At 45.1% G+C, this 23,411-nt stretch overlaps 1 protein-coding gene and 1 long non-coding RNA gene across 5 annotated transcripts in view; one reads left to right on the forward strand and one right to left on the reverse strand.

The window, feature by feature from the left end:
• Positions 1-23,411, forward strand: part of RPTOR (regulatory associated protein of MTOR complex 1) — a 510,229-nt gene that overhangs the window by 241,684 nt on the left and 245,134 nt on the right. The gene's annotated exons all lie outside the window — the stretch shown is intronic.
• LOC128344540 (uncharacterized) overlaps positions 4,488-23,411 on the reverse strand; it is a 125,722-nt gene continuing 106,798 nt past the window's right edge. The window contains exon 3 of the long non-coding RNA XR_008315907.1: positions 4,488-4,868. This is a non-coding gene — a long non-coding RNA (uncharacterized LOC128344540). The remainder of the gene's footprint in view (positions 4,869-23,411) is intronic.

Raw genomic sequence — 23,411 nt, forward strand, 5'->3', positions numbered from 1 at the left:
GATAGGCTATACCTCCCTCGCAGCTCAGGTGGAAGAGGAATGCTGCAAGTCCATCAAACAGTAGAGGAGGAGAAAAGAGGCCTTGAAGAATATATCAAGGACAGTGAAGAAGATGCACTTAAAATGGTCAATAATGAGAAACTATTCAACACCAATGAAACCAAGCAGGCCTACAAGAAAGAACAAGTCAAGAACCGAGCAGAAAAATGGGAAAATAAGCCACTGCATGGTCAATATTTGCAAAATATAAGTGGAAAATCAGACATCACCAAGACCTGGCAATGGCTTAATAAATGGCAACTTGAAGAAAGAAATAGAGAGTTTAATACTGGCTGCACAAGAACAGGCACTAAGAACAAAAATGCAATAAGAGCAAAAGTAGAAAAATCAACAACAAACAGCAAGTGCCGCCTTTGTAAAGAAGCAGATGAAACCGTGGACCACCTAATCAGCTTTTGTAAAAAGATCGCACAGACTGACTACAAACAAAGGCATGACAAAGTAGCAGGGCTGATACACTGGAACATCTGCAAAAAATACAAGCTACCTGTAGCCAAAAATTGGTGGGACCATAAAATGGAAAAAGTTGAAGAAAATGAAGATGTAAAAATATTATGGGACTTCCGACTACAAACAGACAAACATCTGCCACACAATACACCAGATATCACTGTAGTCGAGAAGAAAGAAAAACAAGTTAAAGTAATCGACATAGCAATACCAGGGGATAGCAGAATAGAAGAAAAAGAAATAGAAAAAATCACCAAATACAAAGATCTACAAATTGAAATTGAAAGGCTGTGGCAGAAGAAGACCAAAATAATCCCAGTGGTAATTGGCACCCTAGGTGCAATTCCAAAACAACTTGAAGAGCACCTCAACACCATAGGGGCCACAGAAATCACCATCAGCCAATTACAAAAAGCAACTTTACTTGGATCAGCCTATATTTTGTGACGATATCTATAATAACCAACGGTATTGATGATAAAATTCAGCCATCCCAGGTCCTTGGGAAGGACTCGATGTCTGGATGAAACAAACCAGTCAATAACACCTGTCTGTGTAAACAAGAAATAATAATACAATAACAGCAAGTGCCACCTTTGTAAAGAAGCAGATGAAACAGTGGAACACCTAATCAGCTGTTGTAAAAAGATCACACAGACTGACTACAAAAAAAGGCATGACAAGGTAGCAGGGATGATACACTGGAACATCTGCAAAAAATACAAGCTACCTGTAGCCAAAGATTGGTGTGACCAGAAAATTGAAAATGTTGTAGAAAATGAAGATGCAAACATATTATGGGACTTCTGACTACAAACAGACAAACATCTGCCACACAATACACCAGTTATAACTGTAGTCGAGAAGAAAGAAAAACAAGTCAAAATAATCGACATAGCAATACCAGGGGATAGCAGAACAGAAGAAAAATAAATAGAAAAAATCACAAAATACAAAGATCTACAAATTGAAATTGAAAGGCTGTGGCAGAAAAAGACCAACATAATCTCAGTAGTAATTGGCACCCCTAGATGCAATTCCAAAAGACCTTGAAGAGCACCTCAACACCATAGGAGCCACAGAAATCACCATCAGCCAATTACAAAAAGCAGCTTTACTGGGAACAGCCTATATTTTGCAATGATATAATAATAACCAACAGTATTGATAATAAAATTCAGCCATCCCAGGTCCTTGGAAAGGACTCGATCTCTGGATAAAACAAACCAGATGTCTGACTGTGTAACAAGAAATAATAATACACTGGAACATCTGCAAAAAATACAAGCTACCTACAGCCAAAAATTGGTGGGACCACAAAACTGAAAAGGATGTAGAAAATGAAGATGTAAAAATATTATGGGACTTTCAACTACAAACAGACTAACATCTGCTACACAATACACCAGATAGATCTGTAGACCTTGAAGAGCACCTCAACACCATAGGGGCCACAGAAATCAGTCAACTACAAAAAAACAACTTTACTGGGAACAGCCTACATTTTGTGGCGATACCTGTAACAACAACAATATTGATAACAAAATTCAGCCATCCCACGTCCTTGGGAAGGACATGATGTCTGGATAAAACAAACCAGTCAATAACACCTGTTTGACTGTGCAAACAAGAAATAATAAATAATCACCTATGTGATATCACCTCTCTTGCTTCATATTCCTTCATTCTAAAAATTACATATTTCTGGGAAGTAGTTTACTCCTCTACCATATCGTTAAAATTTAAATAATGTAACCGAACTGAAAATATATCCTTCCCCCTCTGTACATTCCATGTCATCTTATGCCCCTCCCACTGTTGCCTCTCCCTGGATAGAGTTTTAGGTTACAAGCTAAGTGCCTCATGGCAGGGGCCCATATATTAGTTTCTGCTTAGTACACTGCCTGCCAGGTATACTGATGGTGATAGATAGATAGCTTGGCTGCTGCCATTGCCGTAGGAACCTCTCTTATGGCTAGGGTTGATTGCGTGCTCAGCACAAAGTGCATTTCCCTGAGCGCAGATATTGCCAATAGACAATGACATCCCTTTTAGTTATATTATCCTGAATCAGAAAGGGAAAGCAAGTACTAAGGGGCAGCCTAGAGATTTCTGTATCAGGCGGTATAGAAATAAGAAGTACATAAGCGAAAGAACCAAACAAAAAGCCAACCCACCCTGTGGGTTCCTGTTGTTTCAGTTTGGAGGAAACTCAAAGCTTTAGCAGAGGCTGCCCTCGCTCTCCCGCCCAAACTCACGAAGTGAAGCTCTGCTTCTTGTCACTCTGCCTTGGGCTGAGCTGTTTGTTGTGTCTAGTAGCTGAAGCTGTTTCCTCAAGCAACTCCTGTTCTTTCTATTTCTCTCACACTCTTTCAAAGAAGAAGGTGCAAAAGAGCCAGACTTTTCATACTGGACCCCAAAGTTTGAGCCGAGTAAGATAGGGGTGGGGACAGGGAATCAAGACATTCCTGGCTGCTTGTTACTCTAAACATTCCAGAGCTACAGGAAGGCAGCACTTCTTGGATGCTGTTAGATGCTTCCCCCCCACCCTTTTTCTTTTAAAGGAGAGGAGAGCTGATCTTGTGGTAGCAAGCATGAGTTGTCCCTTTAGCTAAGCAGGGTCTGACCTGGTTGCATATGAATGGGAGACTAGAAGTGTGAGCAATGTAAGAGATTCCCCTCAGGGGATGGAGCCACTCTGGGAAGAGCAGAAGGTTTCAAGTTCCCTCCCTGGCTTCTCCAAGATAGGGCTGAGAGAGATTCCTGCCTGCAACCTTGGAGAAGCCGCTGCTAGTCTGTTAAGACAATGCTGAGCTAGATAGACCAATGGTCTGACTCAGTATATGGCAGCTTCCTGTATTCCTACTGTATGACACTAGGACAGTCAAACCTGTAGGAAGACTAATGGAAATAAAAGAGCCTTCCTCCCTCATCTCCAGTATATAGTCAGTTTAACACCTTTCCTGCAGTGTACCCCATCCCTGTTTGTATGTGGTCTCTGCTCAGCATTCTGATGGGGTAAGAAATGGAATGTTTCTTTCTGATGGCAAGGGAGGATCTTGAAGTTGCTTCTAATTCTAAATAGGTGATGCTTTGTGGTCCCTTGTTAACTGTTGTTCATAAGCGGTCCATGCACATTCACATTTTCCCCCTCCTCCCTGGTTGCAGCCCATGCATGTTGGCACCTCAGGGATGTGCAAGAACTTTTCATGTGGGCGGGGTGGGGAGCAGTTCCCTTAAGAAGATCCTTTCCTGCTCCACTACTGCTCCGCTGCTTTTCCAGGTACAGCGCTCCAGGTGCAGGTAACAGCACTGCAGCTGCACATAGCCTTTGCTAGAGTGAACGCTGTGCCTGGAAAAGTGGCGGGGCAGCAACAGAGCAGGTAAGGACCTGCTTATCTCCTTCTTAAGGGAACCGCTCCCCACCTCACTGCACCGATTTGGCTGCGGGCACTCATGCTGGTTTGGCGCTTCCCAAAGAAGGCATCAAACCAGCTTGTGCACATCCCTGCCTCAGTAGCCTGACAATTGGATTTTGACCTGAACAAGGAGGCTCTCTCCCTCTCATATGCACCTGCCTGATTCAGGCTGATGAAGGGTGGGGAACGGACCTTTTTATAGCTTTTGACACTGCTTGCTATAGTTGCCCTCCAGTGAGTTAGTTTGACATGTGTGATCACATACAGACTGCTCTCAGCGAACATCAGATAAAGATAGACAACTTTGTTTTGCCTTTTATTCATGTTGCTATGCTTCTGTGTGTGTTGCAGTGGGGCAGTGTGCTGGGGGTTTTAAAAGCAGAAAAGAGGCTTCTCTGCACATTCAAGTCACCCCATGCACATTATTAGATTATTTGCCAATATACATATATGCAACAATATATCTTGGTTTATTTGCATCTTCTAAGTATCTTTTCTTGTCATTCCTGAAATGTATATAGCTCAGCATAACGTTGGCTGTGAGTTTTGTTGGGGTAAATGACATTGAGATTTTCCTCTCTCTTTTTTAGCCAGTGTAAAACAGCCTTTAGAATAGGCAAAGATGCCAGGAAGACGTTAAGCAGTGAAATGATGCAGTGTTAGTGCTTTATGAAAGCTTGGATTGAGCAGAGCTGATATTGTTGGCGCTGCAGTGTGTCTGCAGCTGAATATGCATTGATAGAGCTCTGTCATTCATCTAGCACTTGGATAGCATGGAACTACAGTACAGCAGACCCAATGAAGTGCATTGGCACTGATGAGATTGTGGGTTGCATAGCTGCAGTACTGCAGACAGGAAATCTTCACTCTGCTTGCTTTAAGCTACTACTTTTTTCAGTCACTGCAATCATTCTAAAATTTCTTCTGCATCTTGAGCATCTGCCAAAAAAAATTGTGAAAATAAAAACAAAACTAGTATTCTACTTCTCATAAGTACAGATACATAGAATGCAGAACAAGTTGATAAGAATTGATAGGATTTTCTTCCAAAAAATACAGTTCAGTTTATTTAACCCCAACCTTGATCTTAAAAGATTAAAGCAAAACCACCTACTGCGTGCATTTTTGCAATGTAAGTTTTGTAAATAAGTTTGTTGCAAGAAAACGTTGACAATTTTGATGCATGTTATCTTGCTTAGTGATTTTGAACCTGTCTCCTTACAAGTTGTTTTGCATCCAGGTGCAACTGACTGGGAGCAATTAACAAGAGATAATTTGATTTCTGCAGTGTTTGGGGGTGTGCATGAATTGGTGTTTTTTGTTTGTTTGTTTTTGAGATTTCATTAGCTAGCAAATTAAATCACAAATAAACAGATTCTTCGAATGGGCCAGCCACAGTTGGCTGGTTCAACAAATCAGATCGGAGGTTCAGGAACAAATTGCAAATTGCCCTCATAGGGAACAATTGGGATCTTGAATCACCCCACTGTTCCCCACAGGTAGGCTCTAGGGACACCAAAGTGGGTTGGGTGGCAGGGCATGACCCAAGCTACCTACCAGCCAACCCACAAAGCAATCGGGCAATCAGGCAATTTTTAATGCATTTTAAAATTTTATCTGGGTCAGTAGGTCATGCCCTGCCCCCCAACCCACTTTGGTGTCCCTAAGGTCTACCCATGGTGAGCTATGGGGTGATTCAAGTTCCCCACTATTTCCTATGCAGGGTACATACATTTTGCAACCCTACCTTGAAAAACAACACTGCAGAACAAAAGCACACACAGCCCTTCCCAACACCGAACAACACATTTTGCCAAACACTCAGTCCAAAGATGGCCAAGAAAAAAATCACTGACGCAGAATCAACTACCAATCACAGTGTGCCTGTGCTGCAGTAATATCACAAGTTTGTTTGTTTTTTATACCGCCCTTCCAAAATGGCTCTCTCGACCAGAAATGTATTTATTAGCAACATTTAATATACCGCCCACTCCGAAGACTCTGGGCGGTAGTCACAGGGGCACCCTTAGCAGCCAAACTAAGCTCAATTAGAACAATGTCTCCAGCCACATTTTGCCTGAGCTTGCAATACAGAATGCATATGCAGAACTCAGCAGACCAGAGCTGTGAGTGCATCACAAGTTACTCTCAAGCCCAGACCACGAGAAGAAGTCTTCTTTCTTCTCTTCTTCTCCAGTGTAAGCATACATCCCTGTCTGTTTGTCTGTGTCTGGATAACATACCATGACCTCAGATTGGTGTTGGGCCCAAGCCCACCTGGGTCAGGGCACCAGTCCATCATCTCATCATTGACCATGGCGGTGGCATGTCTGTGTGTGCCAGCAGCACTAATGGGCAGACTGTGACACATCTGGGCTTGGGGTTGGCCAGGGTGGGGGAAGCTGCCAGTGGTGTTTCAGTGTGTTGGAATAACCATGAGTCATTCCCCCTCCATGACCAGTTCATAATAGCCCAGCAGGGGGAGGTTGGCCTTGAGGAGGACTGTCATGAGCATGCTGGAAGACTCCGAGGAGGAGTTGGAGATAGAGATAGAGAGAGAGTTGACTGCAGAAGAGGGTGGGCAAGGACCAGAGGTTGCAAAGGAGAGTGGGTCTGATGCACAGGGAGTCGAAGATGAGTTAGAGCTGGGTGAGGCAGCTCTTGTGGAGGAGGCATCAACAGTCTCAGCTGTGGAGAGGCGCCGATCCAAGAGACAGCAAGAGCTAAGACGACGCATGCATATAACAACAGGAAAAGCTGCTGACTCAGCAACTCTTAATTAACAGCACCGGGGGGCTCAACCTATTTAAGACCCCTGTAACATGCCTTCCCTACTGATAGCAACAACATTTTATTGCGAGCTAATCAGCTGTGTTCCTGTATTGCCTTGACCATGTTTGGACCCTGGACTGTGTTGACCTTGCCTGTGGATTTCGGATTTTTGGACTGACTCGGACTGGACATGGTTTGGAGAATTTATTCCTGTTGAATTTTGCTGTGCTGCTTCTGTCCCCATTGCATTTTGTCCAGCTAGCCTGACAGATTTACGACAAAGACCAGCTGCTCTGTCATCTCAATGTCCATGTGTGATCGATGTGGTGTCACACTGCCCCCAGCCATGGAGAACACTCTCTCACTCTAGATGGTGGTTGGCGGGCACAAGAGGAACCATGTGGCAACTGTCGCCGAGTCCAGCCAGACTTGACATGTTCCCCCAAACTGGATGGGTTCTACCTCATGGTCTGCCACCAGCTTCTGCAGGTACTGCAGCACACACTGCTCAGCACTGTTGCAGGGCTCAGTGGGCTCCTCCCCTCCCCCTGGCAAGGCGCCAAAGAATCCCTCCATGAACCACTGGGTGGAATGCAGCAGCAGGAGCAGGGATCCCTGGGTGATACCATCGCAATGCTGCAGCATCACCATCGTTCCCAGATGCTTTTGGTCCTTACCCCTGCTGACCCGTGTCCTGCAGTGGCTGCAGAAAGCATAGTGTGGACTACCAGGGATGTGCTCAAAGTAGTCCCAAATCATGCTGCTCTCGGTCCATGACCATTTTGGTGTTGTTGTTACTGGGGCTGCTGGTTTGTTCTGGGGGTCACCACCACCACCACCACCACCTTCTATCTGGGACTCAGAAGGTCCAGGAATGACTTTCTCCTGCTCCCCCTCAGTCTCAGGGTTGTTGTTTTTTTGCGGTGGGGGCAGGGCGGAGGGGGTTCACACCACCACTGGGGATTGGGGAGGATGGTGTGTGTGATCTGGCTGGACTAGCAGCCAATGACACCTCCCTCACTGCCACAGGAAGAAGAGGTTCTTCCCTAGCAGGGGAGGACCTCCCTGCTATTTCTACCTCAGCTGTCAGAGCTGCACTGCGACACCTGGCTCCTCTGGATAGGAGAGCCCACATGCAACCGCATCAGTGGAAACGACTCGAGGAGTAGGGCCCTCTTGCTGTCACCCACCAAGACCAGCAGCATCATCCCTCCACTCCTAGCTGTGTTTCACACTCTCTCTTAAGGTTTTGTTTAAAATTTAAGCCCTGATGCTGATGGTGGGTGGGGAGAAGCACCTTTAAGGGGGTGTGGGATCAGGGGTGGTGTATTTGTGTTCTGTGTGTGCCACACACAGCACTACCTATAGCACTGTGTTGCGCACACAGAGAGGGTTAAAAAAATTAAACCTCTAGAAATAAAGCAGCAGGCTTTTTTTTTTTTTTTGTGGTGGTGGGGTTTCTTTTTAGAGGGGGACAAGCAACAGTGGGGGAAAGTACAAGGCAAAGGAATACAAAGAAGGGCCAGGGGGTTACCATGGCCTCACCTACAGTCCTGCTAGCTAATCCTTCTCTTCCTCAAACAACCTGACTGGGGGTGGGGTGTCTCACTTATCTGGCATCTTCGGCTGGAGTCTGCCAGGTGTCAATCTCATAGGTACTCTTGAGCTGAGCAGCCACCAGTATTAGCTGGGGGAAGGGCAGGTGGGCACCAGTCAGGCACCCACCCACCCAAACAATCAAAACAAAACCCCCAAAAGGTACAGAGGAGCCTGGCAGGCTGAGCACCACACACCAGCCTACAAAAAATGAAAATTAATCTACCAGGTACAGGCAGGCAGCACATAGAAGACAGCAGCAGCAGCAAAGGCAGCAGCAGGGCTGTAAAGTAATAATTTAAAAATAACCACATCCACATCACACCCCAGTTATTAAGAAAAAACAAATACAAAGAATAAAATTCCAAACAGCACTGAGTTAAAGGCACTGGCATTGCTGCCACAATTTGAATAAAATTGGGGGATGGGAGCACAGCACCCCAGTTACTAATGGGGGAAGGCTACAAGCAAAGCAATCCACAAGGAAATAAAATCCAAATACAGCACCCAGTGAAGTCACTGGGCTGCTTACTATTTTAAAATCATGGGGTGGCGGGGCAGGGGGGAGGCTGCAGTGCACGCATACACACAGCACCCAGTTATTAAAGTCTGTTGGTAACCTCTAGGCTGGATTACTACAATGTGCTCTATGTGGGTTCTGAACCAACTGCAGTTGGTTCAGAACACGGCAGCCAGGTTGGTCTGTGGGTCATCTAAGAGAGACCATATTACTCCTGTGTTGAAGGAATTCAGTTTTTGTCAGTTCCTGACAAAATACAAGGTACTGGTCATTATCTCTAAAGCCCTAAACAGCTCAGGCCCTGGGTATTTAAGAGAACATCTTCTTCCCCCATGAGCCCCACCACCTGCTAAGATCATCTGGAGAGGTTTGACTGCTGCTGCTGCTGCCGCCAACTCATCTGGCAGCTACTCAGGGATGGGCCTTCTCCTTTGCAGCCCCTGGACTTTGGAATGAGCTCCCTGATGAAATAAGAGCTTCTCCATCCTTGGCAACTTTTAAAAAGGCATTGAAGATACCCAGGCTTTTAATTAGATTTATAGTTTTAAATAATTTTAATACTGGGTTTTAAATGTTTTTAATCTTTATGTGATTTTAATTGTTAATTGATTTAATGTTTTACATGATTTTAATTGTAAACCGCCCAGAGATGCAAGTTTTGAGTGGTATAGAAATATTTTAAACTGGGAAAGAAAGAAAAATCACTGGGTGTGGGCCTGGCTAGAAACAAGAATAATAAAATAAAATCCCAAGCAGCACCCAGTTTAAAGGCACTGGTGCTGCTGGTATTTAAAAACAAAAACTAGGGGGGAAAGTAAAGCAGTTGGCAGGCACTGCAATTAAAAGATTAGAAAAAAATAGAGTCAGAGCAGGCACTCTGTCTTTCCACTCACTGCTGGGCCAGGCAGGCCCAGACCACAGTCTCTCTGCTCTCCTCTGTGCTGCTGGTTGCAGTCTCTCTCTGTCTATGTTAGAATTCCCTCCTCTCCTGAGGCACAAAAGAAATGGCTTATATACATTTTGAAACTCCCTCCTTTGGCCTCCCCCTCCCTGCCAATGGGGGCACAGTTATCCCTGCCAACACTTGATTTGAAAGACAACTAGCCAACTAAGAAGCAAGGAGCTCACAAGCCCATCTGAAGCCAGTGCCAGGAGACCAATCAGCGGTTGAAAAACACGTAGACAAAATGGTGACTGCTCGGTGAATTGCTTTTGAATTTATTTTCATGAATCGGGGGGTGATTCAGTTTGCAGTCAAACCAGCCCCTTTATGTAAGGGGTGATTAGATTCACAAATAGATCAGCGAATTACCCCCGATTTGTGGTGGATAGATTTGCTAGCAAATTTATTTGCACACCTCTAACAATGTCTTTCCTTTAGAAGCATTTCCTATCAAAATTAACTGGGGGGAACATACTATAGACTTATTTAGATTTCTGATGAGCCTGTTCACAACCAATTAACTCTCCCCCCCCCCACCTATTGAGGCAAAAATGGCAAAATAGTAAAGCCTGCATTATAATTGTAATGAATAGGTGTTCATTTATAGGTACACAGATGTAATACTTGATAAGGTTCTTCAGTTGCTCTAATTCTCTTGCAATTATTTTTCATTTTCTCAACCCCTTTGCAGGGTTTGGCAGCTATTGCTAAGGGAGTCACTGAATCCCTGCAGAAAATACCAGTAGCTCCAAAGTATCAAACTCTAGGACACAGTAGTCAGCCCAAATCTTCTGAGACTCGAAGTCCCAAGTCTTTTGAGACTGGTGGCAGATTGCTTGTTAGAAGTAGCAGAAATGTATAATATAGTTGCCCACCTTTCCCCAGCAACTTTCTGATACAGAGGTTGTGCTTATAGTTTTCCAGTGCTTTCTCCCACAGCATCCATCACTGTCCTGTCACTACCCCCCCGCTCAATTCATGATTCACAACAAAGTAATATCAATAACAAGCAAGTTCTCATGGCAGAATTTAGTTTCCCACTTCACAAGATTGTGATTTCTCATTGTGAAACATGATTGTTTGGTTGAAGATTTCCATGCACATTATTGCTCCTGTGGTTTTTCTAGTTATATTGACAGGGCTCTATAGAGGTTCAGCCACTGGCAGGTACTTTTCATTGTTCTCTGATTGCTAGCAGGAAATTGTCTTTGACAATAGGAGTGACTGGACTGTGGGATCAGGTGACTCTCACTATGATTCACCAAGCCAAGTCAGTTTTGAAGTGGCAGCTTGGGCGGCAGAGCCAATCACAAATACCTACAAGTCATATGTAGTGATGACTAAAGTTTGTAACTCCTTGGCTTGAAATACTAACCTCAGCAACTTGTATTGCTCATTTTAAATCTGCCCACTCAGAAAGGGGTACGCCAGGGTTGTATACTGGCTCCATTTCTTTTTAATTTCTATATTAATGACTTGGTTAGTCATTTGGCGGATTTGAATTTTCATCCTCCAAAGCTAGCAGAGAGACACATTAATTCATTGCTGTGTACTGATGATACTCTTATCCTGGCAAGATCACCTGTGGGTCTCAGACGTGCCCTAGGGGTATTGGCCTCCTATTGTAAAGAAAATCATCTTGAAATTAATTATGCTAAAGCTAAGATTATGGCCCTTGGTAAAAAATCTAAATGTTATAATTGTAAAATTGATGACCACCCTATTCAGCAAGTTTCTACCTTTAGCTATTTGGGGGTCCTTTTCCATGCCTCGGGCTCTAGGAAGCTGCATGCTGCCTGTGTGTCCCAGAATGCTCAGAGGAGTGCGTCTGCTATTCTCAGGTTCTTCTGGAGTAAAGGGGGGGGGGTTATACCTTCTGCCATTAAACTTTTTCTTGCTAAATCTCTCGCTCAGCTTACATATGGTGCGCAGCTAGGGCCCTTATCTAGCTTTCAGCTGGTGGAGAAAATTCAATCTAAATTCCTTAGAGCTGTACTTTTGACCCCCCGTTGTGTCTCTAATGCCAGATTGAGACTGGAGACAGGTCTAGTTAAAGTGGAAGCTAGATACTGGATGCTTACAATTTTTTATTGGATTAAGATCCATAATTATCATGGTAGTCTGGTATCTCATATTACAAGATTCATTTCATGCTTCCTGGGAACATAAAATACTTACTAAACTTGTAACATCGAGGTTGACATAAAATACTTACTAAATTGGCAAACATTGGGGTTGTTTCCGCTTACCTTGCTTAAAATGGAAGTACAACAAGCCCGTGCCTTGGTGAAACAAAAAACATTAGACACGGAGCAGCAGGAAGATTTACCTAAGTCCCCGAGTTTTTATTGTAATGATACTACAAGGTACCTTGTTGCTCCTTTAATGTACTTGCAACAATTAGACATCCCCAAATATAGGTTGGCTTTCATATAGGCTAGATGTAGATGCCTTCCCTCTGCTGTTCTTGAAGGTTGCTACAGTGAGACTCCTTATGCGGAGCATCTATTCCCTTGTGATGATGGGGAAGTTGAATCAATCGAACATGTTCTGCTTTATTGCTCCTTTTATAGGGACTTAGGTTTAGAATTAATATTTCCATTGCTGGCTCGTTCCCCAGGAAATTTGCCTAGCCAACAAGTGGCCTTCCTGCTTGAGGATAGTGTTCCTGCCATTACTCTGAAAGTGGCAGGTTTCTGTGCGGCAGCGCGAACATTGTGTCGACTAGGGATGTGCAAAACGTTTCGGGCACAGAACGATCTGTGCCCGAAGCAACGGATTTCGGGTGATTCAGGGCCGAACCGAATCACCCACGAAAAGATCCGAGAAATTTCGGGCACGAGCTGAATCACCCGAATTTCGGGCACGAAAATTCGGGTGATTCGGATGTCCATTTCTGCCATCTTTCCCCCCCTCCGTTTTGAGCTATGACGTCTATTTGAATTTCCCGCCTTTTTGCATCCCATTGACTTCAACGCAAAAAGGTTGGATGTGACGTCTGCTCGAATTTCGGGTGCCAGGGGCAAAATGGTGGGGTGGGGTGGTAGTTCCTAATGGGTGGAGGTTACCACCCCAATTGCAGAGGGATTGGGCAAAGGGCTGATTTTTGGTGAATTTCTGAAGTTTTAGTGTCTTTGGGGCAGATAGGGAGCATAACGTGGGATCTGTGCCAAAACGGTGGGGTGGGGTGGTATTGCCTAATGGGTGGAGGCTACCACCCCAATTGCAGAGTGATTGGGCAGAGGGCTGATTTTTGGTGAATTTCTGAAGTTTACGCGTCTTTAAGGTTTTCCCCGTGAAGGGTGTATCGCTTCACGTTGGGGGGAAAGGGGTGTCCTAGAGCGGGGTGGGGTTGGTGGTAGTGCCGGGTTGGGACAAGGAAGCTACCTGAATTTTTTCAAAGGATTTGGGCAGAGGGCTGATTTTTGGTTAATTGTTGAAGTTTTCGCGTCTTTAAGGTTTTTCCTCATAATAAGTTATAATGGAGCTTTCATCAGCCCCATGAGTGCACTTAGGGGGTGCTGGGGTGGCCCAGAGCGAGTGGTGGCGTAGTGCACATAGGGTGCCAACCACCCCCATGGGTTTCTAACCCATGGCGTACAGGGTTCTGTTGTTTCAGAGGTTTTCTGAGTGTGGATTCTATGATAGCAAATTAGAGTGGATTCATGGTGTCTCATTGAAAATCTCATTTGCTATCATAGAATCCACACTCAGAAAACCTCAGAAACAACAGAACCCTGTACGCCATGGGTTAGAAACCCATGGGGGTGGTTGGCACCCTATGTGCACTACACCACCACTCTTTCTGGGCCACCCCAGCACCCCCCAAGTGCACTTATGGGGCTGATGAAAGCTCCATTATAACTTATGAGGAAAAACCTTAAAGACTCGTGAACTACAACAATTAGCCAAAAATCAGCCCTCTGCCCAAATCCTTTGAAAAAATTCAGGTAACTTCCTTGCCCCTACCCGGCACTACCACCAACCCCACCCGGCACTAGGACACCCCTTTTCCCCCGGCATGAAGCAATGCACCCTTCATGGGGGAAAACCTTAAAGACGTGTAAACTTCAGAAATTCACCAAAAATCAGCCCTTTGCCCAATCCCTCTGCAATTGGGGTGGTAACCTCCACCCATTAGGCACTACCACCCCACCCCACTCTTTTCACCCAGATCCCACGTTATGTCCCCTATCTGCTCCAAAGACACTAAAACTTCAAAAATTCACCAAAAATCAGCCCTTTGACCAATCCCCCTGAAATTTGGGTGGTAGACTCCACCCATTGGGAACTACCACCCCACCCCACTATTTTGCCCCTGGGAACTGTTTTTTTACCCGAATCAATTCGGATTCAGATTTAATCCGAATCCGAACCGAATCACGGGTGATTCGGGTAGCCCATATTCGGGCACAGAACAGAACGGGGGTGATTCGGTTCAGGTCCTGAACCGAATCGCCAAAAACCCGAATTGCACACCCCTAGTGTCAACTTCTAATTAATAAATTCAGTGCTGCCTTATAGGCTTCTAGTTCTAGTATAGTTGGTGGGTTTTGAGACTGCTGACCTGTTATCCTTTTTAATTGTTATTTATGTTTTTTATTTAATTGAATATTCATTTGTCTATTTTATAAATGTTTGAGTTTTAGTAATTAACTCCCTCCTTAAGATTGGGAGGGTTTTGGTGGTTTCAGTATTATACCCGAGGGTATTGTGATATAAGTGGTATTATGTTTTTATTTTAAACTGTGTTATATGTTCTATTCTGTTCCTTTGTAGTGCTGGTCATGGACTGTAATAAACTTTGATTTATTGATTTTAAATCTGTGGCAAGCAGTACAACCCCTGAGTTCTTCTCTGGTTTATATTTTAATCTAAGTCAGAGAATAACTCCTCCTTCCCACAAATCCACCCATTCCAGTTACCTGGTCATGATGTCTCTCTTCCCTACCTCCTAGTGGTAGGGCCCCTCCTAAATAAGCAAAGATTAAAGGGGTGACTCTCTTATAGTTATCAGGGGGAGGGCAACTTATCCAGTTTCAGCACTGCATTTTTGCTGTAGCTGGAGACTACCTTGTTTTTCTTTTTTAGACTATGAGCCAGGGGCGTAGCAAGGTTGAAGTGGGCCTAGAGATGAGATTTTAAAATGGGTCCCCCCTCACTGAAGCTCAGCTCATGAGGTAAAGAAATCGTTAATATATCTATATCTATCTCATTCATATGTATCTATGTGTTTGTACACACACACACGCGCGCGACCTATGTGCCACAATAGAACATCATTCTAAATTATTTTTTTTAAGGTTTTGTAAATTGTGGATGATGCAAGTCATTTACTGGTACTAGAGAAAGACAAGTATTTATCCCTGTTAGATTTGAATTGGCATTTTGTGTAAATGAAGTATTCTTTAAAAGGATGATTTATATAGTCAGTATACATATTCCATAAACATATAGAAAGCAGAGATTCCCACAGAAAAAGAAACATGTTAGCCCTCTGTAATATTTCACATAAAGCCTGTCCCTTTTTAGAATTATAAATATTAGAAATTAAATACAAACTCATTAAGGTGAGAGAGAAGGGAATGGGGAGATACAATAAATGCCAATTAAACCATTGACCTGAGTTAGAAATGTAATGAAGTCTTCACTTCTACCTTGGCGAGGGCAGGGAGGAAGTTGCTAATGCCCCAGTAACAGCTATAATATCCTGGTTTCCCTAACTAAGTCCACATGCGCTGCCTCTATTAAAACGCTGAGAATAGCCATATACAGACCATGTTGTTGTCTCTCCCCACCCCACAAATTATCCGCTTGCTTATTAGGATGAACTGCAAATAGACTGGAGGCTCTCTTGCATGCAATAATGGCTTTTGTTAAAGCACAGTTCCGGGTGTCCCTTTAGGCTGTGGTAGCAGCACCAAGCCCCCTCAACTCTCCCACACCCTGAGAAAAAGGAAGAAGGAGCCTGTCGAAGCCATCGCTCACCTGAGGAGTCAGGCTCCTTGTCTCTCCTCCTCCTCAGCACACAAACACACAGCAGCCTGTCACCCTCCCTGTCTAGGAACGAAGCAGGGGCCAGACACTTAAACCAGCAGCAAGGCGGGAAGCCAGGAACAGCAGCCTTGATAAATGGTGCATGGGCGTCCCTCACACACTGCAATCTCTCTTGCTTGCTCTTTCTGGTTCCATGTGCAGAGGGCTCCGATGCATTACACGTCCACCCACCAGCCAATGAGAACCCTGACCAATGCCAGAGAAGGCAGGCTGGACGGGGCCAGGATGGGGTCGGGAAGGAGGAGCAAAAGGGAGATGGGGAAAGGAGGGAGGGAACTCGAGAGAGACAGAGAGTGAAGGAATACCTCCGGAACATCAAAGGAAGTATGGGCGCTGGGGAGCCGGGATGATGATCATGTGACTTGCCTCTGGGGGGGCCTTCAAGGTAGCGGGCCCAGAGACAAATGTCTCCCCTTGCCCAATAGTAGTTACGCCTCTGCTATGCGCCCCTTTGGGACAGGGAACAATCTTATTTGTTTTTCTGTGTAAACCAGTTTGAGAACTTTTTGGTTGAAAAGCGGTACATAAATATTTGTATTAATATTAATAATAATAATAATAGTTCTTCGGCCACTTGGAGTGGTGGGAGACAGAAATCTACCCACCTGGGCACTGGAGCAGCAGCAGCTGGTACCAGGAAAGTGGGATTGGTGGGAGAAATTGGACCTTGTGCTCCCAACGATGTCATCAGGGATTAATCAGCATCTGGTTTGACCTTAAAATAAACCAAGCAATTTCTGACTTTGTGGGGGAAACTAGCTTGATTTACTGAACCTAGTTACAAATCAGACAAGGCCAGTGGCAGAGGGCATTCACCACCACTAGCCATACCCTCTGTTGATTGCAAATCCCCATCTAAATTATTATAGATGTGAGATGCCGATATTGAACCTAAATATTCACCAGAAATGCTGTGCAAAGACCTGGTTGCAGAACCCTCCCGCCACAATCATCTGCCATGAATTCAGTGGCTGGCCTCCAGCTAGTCATTTTCTCCTAGTCTCTATATTCTTCACTTGTAAAATGAGGCTGTCTCATTTTACAAATGAGAAATATTGAGACTAAGAGAAAATGACTAGCTGGAGGCCAGCCACTGAATTCATGGCAGAGAAATTATTATTTTTTAAGTTAAGCTTTTCGAGAATAGCAATATGTGTTGGCATTCTTAAACACAAAGAGCCAGTTCAAACAAACATCTAAATGATGGTAGGGACGCAAACCTCTTTTTAAAACATAACCATTTAAACTATTAAAATATCATTTAACCATTCACTAGTTCAAAACTCTGATTAGGAGGGGGGAAAGGAAGACAAAAAAGAAGCTCCAACCTGCTTTCCTCATACTGGTCCCAGGTGTTCAGGCTTCAGTGTCTATCCCTCAGGCCAGAATACCTACCTTATTCTCCCCATTCCCTTGCCAATGCTACTGACAATAGGTTAGGTGTCAGGTTAGCTGGGACTGACCCAGATTTGAACTGCACCTTAATGAGGGTAGTGGGGGCCTGTGTTCCCTCTAACAGGGATGCCCAGATGTTGTTGACTACAACTCCCATAATCCCCAGCCAAAGGCCATTGAAGCTAGGGATGCTGGGAGAAGTAGTCAACAACATCTGGGAATCTCTGTTAGAGGGAACAATGGTGGGGGCTACTGGTCCCAAACTGCCTTGCATTGGACAGAGCCTAGCTCAGTTCATCTTTGGTAAGAGTGAAGGAGGGCATCTGTATTGTTAACCCTCACTGTTCTACTTCTGGCTAATAAATGATGACATTAGTGAATATTTACTGCAATGTATTTACAGTAAGACTACTTAATCATATCATTGTTTACATCCCTTAACCATTATTTAGATTATTGTGAATGAGCTTGCCCTCCCATCACTCACGTGTTCCATGCTGCCCTCTATTCCACACACCAGAGGAGATCTTGGAACTCTTCACCTTCTGTTTTCACTTTAATAACAGATCTCTGTTATGTCCAAACTCAGGGAATTGTGGTTTGTTCTGTGTTTTATTAAACAAACCAGGATCGAATTCTAATTTGATATCCTTGTTTATTAATAAATCACAGTTCCCTGAGTTCAGATGTAATGGTGAAATGTGGTTAGTGAATGTGGTAGCTTTCCATCTTATCCTCTGATGTGCAGAGGAGGAGAGGGGAAGGGGAGAGTACAAACCTGACAGGAGGGCAGGATAATTCATGATAATCTAAATCATGACTTAATACTATGGTTTATATTGTCTGAACCAGTCTAATTTTTACATCTAGAAGATATGAAGACTCAAGGAAATGCAACTTCTCCAAGAATCAGGATGGAAGTCTCTGTTTGAGACTACAACACAGTTACTAAAAAGAACTTCATACTTCAAAGAATAATTGCATACGGTTTTGTAAGTTGTTTTGCAGCACATGAGTGCCATGAAAGGTTTCATTCAAAGAATACAATATTTACAACAAGATTCAAGGACCTACTCCTAGATATATATGTAAATTGCCAAAAAAATAAAATAAAAACCCAGCCCTAGCCCCAGCCCCCAACCCTAGAGCATTTTACGTGCCGAGAGTTTGCCATCAAGTTGGTGTCAGCTCCTGGCGACCACAGAGCCATGTGGTTTTCTTGGTAGAATACAGGTTTACCATTGCCTTCCTCCCACGCAGTATGAGACGATGACTTGCCGTTGTGACTGAAGTGAGCATCCGCCTCCAGCACCTTCCTATATCGCTGCTGCCCAATATAGGTGACTACAAAAATATATTGACTAGGTACAGTCTGGAAGCACACTGGTGGGGATTCAAACGGACAGCCTTTTTCTCCCTAAGCAAGCTGCTTACCTGCTGCACCACTGCAAGTGCATATGTTTACTTTTTTTATATCTTGTAGTAACCACAAGTATAGGCCTGGTTCTGGTGTAACACTATGCTTTGGCTTAGCACTATTTGAACAAGCCTCAGAAACCCTTCCACATGCAAGAGGAAGTAAACAAAGCTTTTGCTTCCACTTCCACTCTAACACAAACCACAGTTCAAACTGTGGCTTGATATCTGGATTTGTTAATAAAGTAAAGCTAGAACAACCCACAGTTCTCAGAGTTCATACAAAAGACAGAACTGTGGTTTGTTCCCAAATGAAAAGTAGAAGCTTTCACTCTCCTTCACTCGTGTGTGAGGGAGGAGGACATGGAGGAGGATGTGAGCCTGCAGCTCTCCAAGACTGGTTCATATAGCATTAAACCATGGTTTAGTATTACATCTGAACCACAGCAGAGCTGCTGTTGAAGAACAATCACATGTTGGGGCTATTCTTACGATCACAAAAATCGGGCTAGGAAAATCCTAGCCCGATTTTTGTGATTGTTAGAACCACTGGGCTCGCAGCTGAGCCCAGTGGTTCCGGAGCGGCTAACCCGCTCCTGTAACCCACCTCTTAGCCCGGGTTTGCGGAGCGAGCACTCCACAAACCCGGGCTAACTGCTGAGTAGCCGCGGCGCAGCTCCACGCTGCGGCTACTTGTGAGTAGACCCCCGGCCGGGAGGCTTAAAAGCAGCCTCCCAGCTCGGGGGTCTCCCCAGTATGCCCTGCGTGCTTGCGCAGGGCATACTGGGGCTTCCGGGGGCCGCGCGGCCCCCGAGCTCCCCAGCCCCTGCTGGCTTGGTCTCGGAGCTGACCATCATGTGGGCGGCCGATCCAGCCGCCCAGGGCTCCCTGCATGCTCGTCTGCGGGGAGAGCGGGCTTAGCCCACTCTCCCCACAGTTTTGACAAAACCGGGTCTCACGGATCGTGAGACCCAGCTCGTTCTCTACTCTGTAAAGCAGATGGAATCTGAAACAAAACTGCCCTCTCTTCATATTGGTCCTCATTATTACTAATATGTTAACCACCACCAACAACAAAAGCTAACCTGCACATCAAACACATCAGTCCATCTCTCAAATTTGTTATTTCTTGATATCTCTCCCTGGCTAGTAGTAGATGAGTATGCTCAGCACAGAGCCACAGCAGTGCCTTAGTTGCAGAGACCAGAAGTCCAGCAGCAATTTTCTCCAGTCATCAGCACGTCCGTTCACCCTATTCACTGTTCCATATCCACTAGCTGTTTCACCACCATATCCACTAGCTGATGTCTGCCACCAGCCACCTTCCAAACACAGGCACTGGAAGACTGCAGCCAGGGTTAAGCAAGCAGTAAACCAAATGGTTAGCAGCTGAGTAATGTGGAGGGGTTATTGAGCAAATAGGTACTGTTATTGTGATGGCAGCTCTGGTGGTTGGCTATGCAATGTTTGAAATGGTGCTAGATGCCCTTCCTCCCATAGTGTGGCTCCTCCCTGGCTCAGCATAACAGTTCATATTCTCATGGGGCCTTTTTCAGGCAGGAAAGAGGGAGGAAGCTGCTGAGTCCTACCTAGTGTCTGCCTTATCCTTGCTGTCCTAGGCTTTTAGCTGCTGTCAGGGAACACTCCGGAAGTGTGGTAGGTACAATTTCAAGTTCATCCCTGCAGAATAATTTGTCAGTTTTTCTTAGAACAGTTTCCAAAATTGAACGCTGTCATCTTAGTGGCTTTTTATCAGCTTTCGCTGATACACCAGTGGTGACCTTACCTGAACAGAGATAGCTTGTCCACAGTTACTCATGCTCTGCTCTTGCTTGGATTACTGCAATGCATTGGATGTGTGGCTCCCTTTGAAAATTGTCTGGAAACTGCAGTTACAAGATTATTAACTGGGCCTGGACGTTTTGATCATAATACACCAGTGCTTCATCAGCTGCACTGGCTCCCAATCCGTTTCTGGGATCATTTCAAAGTGACAGTTTTAACCTTTAAAGCCCTACATGGCTTGGGATTGGGTTACCTAAGAAAGCACCTTGCCCCATATGTCCTGACTCATATATTAAGATCTTCTTTGGAGGCCCTACTCCGAATGCCCCTGCCAAATGAGGTGAGGTGGGTGGCTACTAGGGAGAGGGTTTTGGTGGTTGCACCCCACTTACGGAATAGTTTTTCCAGTGAGGTTCACCTAGCTTCATTACTTTGTTCTTTTAGACTCCAGGTAAAGATCTTTTTTGTTCACTCAGGCTTTTTAAATTTTGATTTTTAAATTTGATTTTTAAAACTGACTTTTCAAAAGGTTTTTTAATTGTTTTGTATTGTATTTTGGTTTTGGGCTTTTATGGTGTGTTGTAATTTCGTGTGTTATGAATCTTACTTAATGTTTTAATGATGTTTTCTGAGCCACCCAGAGAACACTTTTGTTATGAGACAGCTAACAAATACAGTTGTTTATTTTTATTTTATTTTATTATACTTATTTACTTACTTCAATACCAGTCACTCTTTTGTGAATAGTGCTTGACAAAATTAATCATACAGATTTTCAGGTGTTGTAACTAGCAGAAACCCAAGATGAGGGACTGAGTTCCTGCCTGCCTGCCTGCCTGCTTCTTCTTCTTCTGCCCCCCAGGACTGGTTGTTGTGCTGTGGTGAGGCTTTGCAGGACTGGGGCCCAGGGGGTGACTTGGCAGCCTAAAGCTGCCTGCTCAGGGCTATATAGGGTGCAGCCAGTGGTGGCGGGTCTGCCACTGAAGGGGTTGCCACCAAAGGGGCAACTCCAAAATGGGTTGCTCCTTTGGGGGACAGTGAGGGTGAGGGGCAGGCTTCCTGGTCCACGTACCCGCATGTGGGGGTGGGGTGGGCATTTAATAGTTTGGCTTATGTTTTTTTATTGAGACCTGGGCGAGATTCTTTTATAATGTGTCTGGGTTTGGCTGGAGATGGGGAAACAGGGGCTGTATCCACGGATTGTGGGGTGGCAATTCCGGTGGTGGTGGGAAACAAAAGAAGTAATGTTGGCAGGTCAGTGGGTCATTACAGGGGAAGGGGAATCAGAAATCTAATAGCTGTTTCCCCTTCTGGCTGCCCTGTCAGCTCTTTGACCTCAGGGAGCAGTGCCAACCACCCTCGGAACATCACCTTGCTCCTTTGTAATGCCAGGTTGGTCTAGAACAAATAAGAAACCATTCATTATTTGATTCTGGATGCAGGAGCTGACCTGGTTTGTATTACGGAGACGTGGTTGGGGGAGGCCAGAGGCCCTGTTTGGTCCCAGCTTCTCCCTCCAGGATACTCTGCTGAGGAGTGGGTGAGGGACCGCGGGCGGGGAGGTGAAGTGGCTGTGGTCTATAAGAATACAATCTGCCTTATCGAGATCCCTGTTGAGGTGCTGGGCCATATTGAATGTGTGTACCTAAGTTAGGGGACCAGGGATAGATTGGGACTTCTCTTGGTGTACCAATAGCCTCGCTGCTCAACAGAGTCCCTAACTGAACTGATGGACTTGGTCTCGGGCTTGTGGTACTGGAGTCCCCCAGGCTTGTGGTGCTGGAGTCCCCCAGGCTTGTGGTGCTGGGGGACTTCAATATTCATTTCGGGACCAATCTGTCCGAGGCAGCTCAGGAGTTCATAGCGGCCATGACAACTATGGGCCTATCCTAAGTGGTCTCAGGACTGACGCACATTGCTGGTCACACACTTGATTTGGTCTTTCACTCTAATCAGGGTGGTGTTCTGTGGGTGGGGACTCCTGAGATTTCCCTATTGTCATGGATGGACCACCATCTGGTTAAGGTTGAACTCACAAGCACTTTCCACCTTCTCAGGGGTGAGGGACCTATTAGGATGGTTTTCCCGAGAAACTTATTGGATCCAATAGGATACTAAGAAGTCTTGGAGGGATTTAGTGTTGGCTCTTCTGGCGATCCTGTTGATGCTCTGGTGGAGAACGAATAGCAAACTCACCAGGGCAGTAGACATGATTGCTCCCAAGTGTCCTCTCCGACCCACTGCAAAATTGGCCCCTTGGTATACGGAAGAACTACAGGGGCTGAAGCAACAAGGAAAACAACTGGAGCGCAAGTGGAGAACGACTCAACTCGAATCTGACAGATTGCAGCATAGAGTGCATTTGAAGATCTGTGCTCAGGCGATACGTGTGTGTCAAGGTCTGGCCAAATGCCAGGGAAGTTCACGGCTTGGCTGAACGCTGTCGACTGAATGATGTACGTTGTTTTTCAGCAAGGAGTAGACGGCTGGTGACAGGATTTATAGTGGAAGCCGATAGCTCCCATCTGGCAATAATGAAGGCTTATCAGCCTTCAGCAAGAGGCGTTTGCTCCTTCTAATAGATTCTAATTGCGTTCTGCGTTTAGTGCGCCTGCGTCGTTGTGGTGTCAGTATTTCATTGCCTAGTTCTTCTTCTGATTGGTCTCTCACGCTTTCTGCTGACTCAGGTTGTTGTGCCTGCTCTAAATCATTAGTTGGATCTACCACAGCCGTTTCATGAACGCTGACAGCCGGGCTCTGCCCCTCAGACACTCCTGACTCGGCTGGAAAGTTGACAGCTTCCCCTTCCTCCTCGCTGTCGGAGATCGAGGGCGTGACAGTGTGGCAAAGAAGAGATTCTTTTCTGCCTGTATTGCATCCGCAAGTTCATGTCCGGAGTAGTTGTTCAGGGTTGTGAGAGGGCTAGTATGTGCCCCCCTCCTTTGAATCAGAATCTGGAACCATCGATTACCCGCCGTGATGTGTTTAATGAATTCTG

This window comes from Hemicordylus capensis, chromosome 2 (genome assembly GCF_027244095.1).
Source record: "Hemicordylus capensis ecotype Gifberg chromosome 2, rHemCap1.1.pri, whole genome shotgun sequence".
In the NCBI taxonomy this organism is placed as follows: Eukaryota; Metazoa; Chordata; class Lepidosauria; order Squamata; family Cordylidae; genus Hemicordylus; species Hemicordylus capensis.